General features: G+C 33.9%; 1 long non-coding RNA gene across 1 annotated transcript; it reads left to right on the top strand.

Moving 5' to 3' along the window:
- Positions 1-4,569: 4,569 nt before the first annotated feature.
- On the top strand, positions 4,570-6,994 carry LOC110664730 (uncharacterized). The gene is made up of 2 exons (XR_002496716.2): positions 4,570-5,057; positions 6,750-6,994. It is a non-coding gene; the product is annotated as an uncharacterized LOC110664730 (long non-coding RNA).
- The last annotated feature ends 2,474 nt before the right edge of the window (positions 6,995-9,468 follow it).

Raw genomic sequence — 9,468 nt, forward strand, 5'->3', positions numbered from 1 at the left:
AGATATTGTAATGAATGGCTCTAGTGCTAGTGGGAGATTGTTAGTAGTATGCCCTAGAGCATATCATTTAGTATGTATCTTGTACATATTTTTAATAATAAAAGGCATTTCCACTTTTCCGTTTACATAATATATTTATGTGTAATAGAAAAGGTCCATTGATATTTTGTTAGAAATATTATTCTTAAGTTGTTAAGAATATGAGTGACAATATTTCTAGCACAAAGTATCATAAATAGGTTCACAATCGAGGATACTTCATAATAAGGACATGACTTATCCAGAAAGATTGTATTCATGTTTGTTCCCAAGTTATTTATATGAGATATAAATAAGATGGAATGGTGAGTCTCATGCCATATAACAAACTTGATAGGCACTTATAAATGATAAGTAGGCCGAACCAGTGACACTTATGACAAGCACATGGAGTTTACTCTTGTCAATGTTTTGTCATAAATCATATCGGTGCATATAATCTTTAGACACGAGATAGCACAATTATTTTGTATATAGGTAGTTTGAGTTTGATCTGCTTTCATACTTGTCTTGTGTATGGGTATATGGGCATGTGTTGGCTCCTACTAGTTATATATGGAGGTAGGTGTTGATCAAGATGGAATCTGTTCCTCTAAGTAAATAGAGATAAAATCCTATGTTCATTTAATTGTTCTTGATGTTTCAAGTTCTGGCAGACAGATAGATTTATTGAGAAAAGAGTTTCGATGAGAAAATCTTTTTAATCAAGAAATGGAATTAAAAGAGAACATAATATTCATAGCAAATGGAGTTTGACATAAACCATGACTCCAGCTTGAGTTGGGATTTTGTAACAAAGAGATTCTAGTGCATGGTAACATATGATTATAGGTTCATTTAAGGTAAACCTTATTACTAATTGGGTGGCTATGGCATGCTATGCTAGGTGTTAACCATGGTCTATGAGGTTCATAAAATGATTTAGAGAAATCATTTATGGTAAGAAAGAGTTCTGATGATATTAAGAGTTGATATCATGTCTCATTGCCAATTAGTGATGAGCCTAGTAAGTCACACACATACACAAGTTATCACCTATTTAAATATGATTTAATTAATTAATTAAAGAGTTTAATTGATTAATTAAATAGATTTGGTTTGCAATTAAATTGCAAAGTCCCTAGCATGACTTGAAACCAAATCTAGATTATTGGATGTGTAGTATAAATTAAATTTATATTTAAAGTGTTTAAATATAAATTTAATTGATGAGAAATTAATTAATAGAGATTAATTAATTAATTTATATTTGATATAAATTAATTAGAAGAAGAAAATAATTATTTTGGGTTAAGAACTCAAAATTAAGATCTGAGGGCATTTTGGTCATTTCACGATTGTGACATGTGGCACCATGAGATGGTGACACATGGCATAACACATAAGCTTGCCAAATATTTTTAATCATGTAAGATGATTAAAATCAAGATTAAATATAGGTTTGACACTTGGCACAATGTGATTGGGTCACTTAAACCTAGAGCTAATCAAAAGGTGACATGTGGCTAGGGTTTAATGTGTTAACCTAGCTATTTAAGTGGGGTTATGAAAAGAAAACATAACCAGCAGCCTCTCCTCTCAATTGTCACGCCACTTTGAGCCTCTCCAGCTATTTCTCTTCATCTCTCATCAATTCAAAGAGATTAGCCATCAATCTCTTGAATTAAGAACACTAGAAATTGTTTCTAGTGTCCTGTTTACATCTCTAATCTCTTAAAAGGCAGAACTTGAATTTCTAATTAATAAAAAAGGCTTTAGAAGCTGTTCAAGGGCTGCCATAGGTGTTCTTGGTGTGGAAAAGCTAGAGGGACAACATCTGGTGTCCTGAAGACGAATCTCAAAGGCGCAGACACGCTGCAGCACATCAAGAGGTTAGTGTAATCGTTCTTGATTTAATCTAGGGTTCTAAAATTAATCTGATTAATTTTAAAATCTTAAATGGCAAATACAGATCAAAAAACATATTAAAAGAGTTTTAATATGTTGTTTATCATTGAAATCAAATAGATAAAAATAAATATTGTATGATGCATGTGACCCTAGGTGAAAATTTTTGAATTCAATGGTATAAAATTGTGTTTTTCACGCTTCCGTTCCTTCATTGTGTCTAAACTCATCTACTCGTCGAGAGCTTTCCATAGACACCAAGAACACCGAAATCCATTGAGCGGTTTGTCCAATTTTTGCCCGGGAAGTTTTAGCCCATTTTGACTTTCAGGCTAGATTTCTCGCAAACCGAGAACCCACGAGAAAACCGAGAGTACCAGAGCGCTCCACTTCGTCGAGAGCTTCGCGGGGATATAAATTTCAAAATTTTCCGACACCATTTTACGGTGGGTCCCACAGAATTTCGCAGTGTTTTTACGAGCATTAAATGAGCTTAGAAAATTCCGAAAAATTTATGTACTAACCCCCGTGTTGTGAGCTTCGTGCAGGTATCCTCACTTCGCGGAAATTCGACAGTTGTCGAGTGCGTAATTCCGGCGACAGGACCGTTACGTAAAAGTCTCCGAATTGGACCGAGTTTTTGGCTACCCCCATTGTCGGACATCGGCGCGTTCGAAGTCGAGTGGCAAAGGTAAACCCGAACCTTGCTTTTTGTAATTTTCTAGTGCTTAAATAGGATAAAAAAAAATTCATAAAATATTCTTGGTAGCTCAGAAAATTATGATTCTTTTTGCAATAGCCTAGTAATATTGCTAAGGAACGCAGGGCAAATTTTTAGTATTTTTAGAGCTTGTTTGGGTAGTTTTTGCAAAAATGATCAATTATAAGGACTAAATTGAAATTTTACATATTATGATGGATGACTGATTTGATGGGCCCAGGAGGGGCTGTGTGATGTGATTGAATTGTGGATATATGAGTTGCGAATATAGAAGTGTGTTTTGAGCCCTTTTACAGGTTGGGTAGGTCCTAGGTATAGGGGAGACTCTGCCGGATTTTCGGCACGACTTAGGACGTATTTGGTCTTTTCTTGATTTGTATTGAGTCAATTATATTAAATAATTGTAATGTAATTGTCAGGTGAGCCGGGACAGCCTTCTTCCTTCGCCCAGCCGCCACAGTGACCGTTGTCAAGTCTGTGAGTAAAATATTAATTTTAATTGTAATTTCGATATTATTATATGTTTAAGCATGCCCATGCATCACTTATATGCATATATCTATGTAGATAAATCCTAGGCACGATTTTTGTTGCATTCATAATTGTGAAAGTGTCATGTATGTTGTTGTGGTAATTTGGAGCAGTGTGCATGCGTTGGCGTGCGTGTGATGTGGTGTGGACTATGGATAGGATGGGTAGTCACGGCTTGAGTTCTTCGCTGGGACCCCGATTTGATTTATTAAGCGAAAGTCCTGCTTGAGTTCTTCGCTGGCACTAGATTGGATTTAAGAGAGCTGTATAGAGGATCAGCTCCCATATATTATGATTGATATTATTGGGTGTGTGAGTGCTCCAAATTACCTTTTTGATGTTATGATGTGAAATTATTGCTGGTGTTGCATTTCACTCTACAGGGTGCATTAGTTTTAGATAGTTATAGAGATTATGGTTAAAATTGATATTTTACTCTCTGAGTCGAACGCTCACTCCTGTTCAATATTTTTTTCAGGCTACAGGAGGATTTTATTGTGGTTAACCTGCTTTTTTCCTTCGCAGGTTGTTTATCAATATTTGTGTAATTTTATTTACTCCTAGAATTTCCACATGTGTTAGAAATATTTAATTGATTCGGGTCTGTAATATAAATTGTTATGTGGACCTGTAAAATTATTATATGTATGTTTGATAGACTGGATGAGGGAGCTGAGCTCCTATTTATTTTATGCTGATATGAGTATGTGGAGGGTGAGCTGAGCTCCCCAATTGATGATATATTTTGTTTCGTGTGAGTCAAAAACTCCCCGTTGAAAGGTCCACTTTATGGCCGGACTCTGTCCGATTGGTTTCTTGAAATTAGGCCCAAATGGGCCTTAGAGTTGGGCTAATAAATAGTTAGGCTTACTACGGGCCTCGGGGGCTTTAGACTGGTCAAGGTCCTAGTGTCGGTCTGGCCCACAGGTTGGGTCTTGACAATTATATTGATTTTTATTAATTTTTTTTACTATTTGAAAAAGCAAATTGTTATCTAATAAACTATTTTTTAGTATTTTTAAATAATTAATTTTATATAAAATATTTAATATTTTTATAAAATATATAATTATTTAAATTTAAAATAAATAATTTCTTATATATAAAATTTAGATATGAAAATTATTTTATTAATAAAATGAAATTTTAAAAATTAAATTATTTTAAATTTAAAAGGAGTTAACAGGATTCACGATGGGACTCATTCATAATTTACTCAAAAATATAGTGTGTTTCATTTCCATTCATATGAATGTGAGCAGCTGAGCATTATCTGTCCACCTGGATTCGTAATAGCGTGGCCATTTTCTTACACGGAATTTGAGAAACGATGTCGTGTTAGCTTAAACAAGTACCGGCCGCTGGTGCCTAAATTCGGCCCATATGCTAACCGTTGCAGCTTCACAAAGTGCAAGTTCCTCATCTTCATCTTCCTCTACTTCCTCTTAGTGCAGCTCCTCCACAATCTCTTCAAGTTAACCGATCTCCCATTTTCTGATCTCATCGATATCGAAGACTACGAGCCCGAATAAGCATTGGTGATGGATAACCAGCAGTTTCTTCGAGAATGGGCTTGCCCAGAGGGCCTTCAAGGAGGTCTACTGCAGTGGCTGAAGTTAATGGGAAAGTGAATGGTAGTGATCAGGGCCAACGTAGAAAGCAGGCGTGGCTGTTACAATCAATTATCTAGTTGCCTCACGTTTTTTCTTTTGGTCCAAATGAAAATGCAGGTTGCTTCTGAAAAACCTTTCAATAGCAAGGATTACACGGCTGCCAAACCATCCTGGGCTGTTTACGGAGCAGAAGAATCTGGATTTGATCCAGAACAGTCTCAATACAGGAAGGAGCCACATCATAGATCAAGCCACTAACCAACTAGGTAACAGTTTTGAATCAGTATCAATTGTGTTTTTTTTTTTTTTTTTTTTTTTTTGAGGGGATTTCAATTCTTAGTTCATAGCACATTGTACACCTGCAAAACAATTTTGCATTACGTGGCCATAAAGAGGGCAAAAATGATTAGTGTGTCAGGATTGTATTTTAGGTTTTCTTTCATTGAAAGAGAAAGTTTAGTTTCATACAATAATTTAATGAGCCAAAAGGGTGTATTTTTGTATTTCATTAGAGCTAGGTCAATTATCTTGTAGCTCAATTTATGCAGAAGTTTAAATAACCTGAGTGATGTTTTCAGTGCAACATATTTTTTTCATTGCTTCCTTTATGGATGTTCATACCAAGTCTCTTTCTTCTCTGTCTCTCTCCCTGAACTTATCTAATATTTTTCGGTGAAGTAATTATTAAATAACCTGTACTGTTTTGCTTCTTATTTTCTCTTATATCTTAACTTACTGAATAAGTTTTAGGAAAAATTACTGTTTAGTTCCTTCTTATTAGTTAGTCCTTATATTTTTTAATGCCTCTGATCATTTTAGGCATTAGTTGAATTTCATTTAATTTCAATAATTTGAAAAATATAAATATATAGTCTCTCTATTTTTTTAAGCCTTATTATTTAGTCCTATAACAATAATTTCTCTCATTTTGAATATATTGACTAATAAAAAAATTGATTTAAACTAAATAATTAAAGAGTAAATAAAAAAAAACTAATAATTAATTTTATTAAAATAAATGTAATAAATAATAATATTTTCTAAGTTTTGTTTTGAGGTGTTAAAGAAACCATCAAATAGACAAGTGATAATTGTCGAGTCAGATAATAATAATAAACAAACATAGGAGGGGTGTGGCTGACACTTCTCTGTTGGGGGTGGGACTTGTTAGTTTCATATTTTTCTTTCCACTACAAATTATCTCTTCTGGCTCCTTGGTAGCTGAATTATTTTTCTGATATAATCATCCAGTTGATCCTCTTACTAATTTTTCTTTTCCTCCCTTTCTCTCCATTCATTATTTTCACCATTCAAATAGTGCTTTTCCTGTCTCTGGTCCTCTTTATCCATATCAACAAAGTTTTGACTTCTATTGGATCCTTAAGTTCTGCAATGCAACTTTCTGCAACTTATTAAATTCTTTCACAAAACCGCTGGCTAATATGTTCTTATTTTATTGTATTGCTTATAATTTTAATTCGTTGGTGTTGATGATAAGGAGGGGGCATTTGTCTGACTGCTTGATGAAAATAGAAAACCTTCTTTCATACATCAGTAACTATTCACTTCTTTCTGGTAATTGTTGATCCTATCATATGGAGCATAGGTATTTCCCTTAGGGCCTCAAGCTATGTGTTGGGCACATTTCAATACCCTTTAGCAAATGTTAGATATTTCCTGAACATATCAAAAACGTAACAAAATTTCAGTCTTCTTACATATTGGTTGGGTCTGCACCAATTACTTTTTAGTACTTAAATGAAAGCATCTCACCATTTTGAGGAATGGTTGAACGTATGTGTGTGTGAATATCATCTCTGTACCTTAAACATAGTCCTGTTTATTTATTTGTTTATTTTTGATACTCAAGGCCTATTTTTGTGTACCTTTTGAAACTAGTGATGGAGGATTCACCCAAATCCCTATTCATTATCTGAACCCCTGATATAAAATGCCAGGAGCTTATCTTCCTTGCCTAACATTGTCAAAGTGGTGTGGACACCAGTCAGTGAGAGTTTGTCCGTTCTGTATAGCGTTGCTCAGCACGATCTCATCCATATTAGTAAATATCATCATCGCGGATGTAATAACTTTTGTATGAAATGCCATATAGAATCTTGAAGAATATGCTAACTTGTAAGTTATTGTGCCATTCCTCATTTAGAATTTGCTTCCATCTATGAAGTTACTGTTCACTTGCAAGCTTATCTTTGACTCCCTGCCACTGTACGATTTTGTTTTTACTTCCTTACTTCTCTGTGGAGTCTTATGCCTATCTTAATCCCTATGATTACATGCGAGGAAATCGTTGAAAAAGGAAAAGTTGCTTCATACAAACGTTAATGTCTAATCTTGAGCGTTGTAGATGTTAGAAAATTCATCCTGTGTTTATTAAATGGGAATCAAATTCAAACAGGCTTTTTTTATATAGGTAAAATATTATTAAAAGAAAATAGGAAAAACTTAGCATAAGTAGATCCAACTAAATCAGACCATCAAGTCTCCCCCATAAACCCAACTTAGGATCAAGCATGCTAAATAAATAAAAAAAAAAACTTGAGAAAAGTACATCAAACAGGTTTGATTTATAGGGAATTTATTCTACGTAGGTTGCTTTTATTCTACATTTATTTTATAAACCTGTCATTACATTACCTTCATGCCATTGTAAATTGTGGGTTTTGATTAAATAGGAAGGATGAAGAACAAATGGGAAATGAGTTTTCTAGGTTAGCAAAAAGTGGATAAATGATGCACTGTGAAGTTCAAATAGAAATACACCCCATGCACAAAAGTGAAAATAGGAAGAGAAATCTCTGCTGAATTTTTATTAATAATAATCTATCTCCTAAATTACATGTAAATAAGGGTATTTATGGATATTAATCTCCTACACCTAATAAGAATGTAAAACTACTAAATAGAAATTTTAGGTAAACTAAAATACAATAAGAAGATATAAACTAAATAGGAAAACTAACTCTTAAATAAAGTAGGAAAATATTAATAAGTCAAAAATAGAGTAGGAGACTTTCTAATTAATTGGAATATAATTTATACAGCTGCTAAAAGTCTTCACAAGATGTCCTAAGTGAATTAGGACTATTAGAGATTAAAAAATCAACTTTGCTCAAACTTGCTAAAATTTGTTACTTTTCCCCTTTTCACACTGACATGCTTCCATTGTTGTTTGATTTGCTTCTTCACCAAAAAATGCTCTGTATCATACTCCCCCACTTGAAAGAAAAAAAAAAAAAAAAAAAAAACTTGTCTTCGAGTTGAAATAACTTGCAACGATCAAAAAACACAGCCATAACAACTCCAGCACCATTATCTGCCACTTGGAATAAATACTCCCTAAAATTTCAAAGTGGAAAAGAATGAAGAACTCCTTTGGGAAATTACACTATATAAGCCTTTTTTGATGAAATAAAAAATGGAGATTTAAACAAGATTGAATTGATCAACTTCACCCTCGCCTTTGTCTCTATAAGAGCACCTAGACAAATAAAATCAAAAGAAACAATATAAATTAAAGAGTTAGAAAAGTCTTCGATCACTAGTGCTTGATTTCCTCCAATCTCCAATATTGGCTTCATGTGTTGCCTTTCCTCAACTTCCATTGAAGTTTCCAAGGCTTGATGTTCCATATTTTCAAAAACATATTCTTGAAGCTTTTCTTGCTTATCTTCATCGGTCTTCGCTTTTAGAATAGTTGGCCCAATGATTTCCAATTGAAGTTCATCATCTTCAATCATAGCAAAAAGAAATTCAAGTTAAAGGTTCCAATTCTTCAAATTTAAGCTCATCCACTCCAAGTTGTATTGTTAAATCTTAAAGCTACTTTTGTTCTTCACTTTCTTGATTCACAACCAATAAAGGCTTTGGCTGGACCTTCTCTTGGCAAAGTTTTTGTTGTAATTAAATTTGCTCCTAATCTAGAGGCAAAAATTTATGTTCCAACAAATACTTCATTATAAGCCATGTATGAACTGGGCCTTTCCCTTCTCGCTTCCTTTTAGATTGTAGCCATTCCCACAAAGCAGAAGCACTAACTTTCAACCGAAAAGCCACGATTTGGACTCGTTGTTCAGGTGTTATATCCACATGATTGAAGAATCTATCCACACTCGTGATTCAATCTAAAAATTTCTTAATATTGATATCCCCGTAGAAATGAGGAATACAAAGATAACCTGCACTTCTTTTCCTATCACCACCATACTATTGATGCCTATTGAACTTGATTGGTTTAGAGTCATCTTCTTCCTCTTAATTATCATAATAGACATATTGCCTATGTGCAAAAATTGGTCGATAAACAAGATCACCATGAGCTACACCATCTCCTAGCCTTCTTTTATCAACTCAATTCCTATTTGTTTTAGTTCCCAAAGTACTAAGACGATTTACAATTTCTTCGAGGCATCTCTCGATATGGTCGAATCTGTGATTCATCCGTTGCTCTGAATGTCTCTCCCATAATTGCAACGTTTTGTCCCAATGGTAAAGGGCTCTAGTTCCTCGATCACCATTCCAAAAACCACTGTAATCGGTACCTCTATCAAAGTAAGCCATCTCGATTGAGGCAATTTTTCCACTCTAATACCAAATAGAAACACATTCCATGCACAAGAGTGAAAATAAGGAAAGAAATCTCTGTTGAATTTTTATTAA

This window comes from Hevea brasiliensis, chromosome 2, assembly GCF_030052815.1.
Source record: "Hevea brasiliensis isolate MT/VB/25A 57/8 chromosome 2, ASM3005281v1, whole genome shotgun sequence".
NCBI lineage: Eukaryota > Viridiplantae > Streptophyta > Magnoliopsida > Malpighiales > Euphorbiaceae > Hevea > Hevea brasiliensis.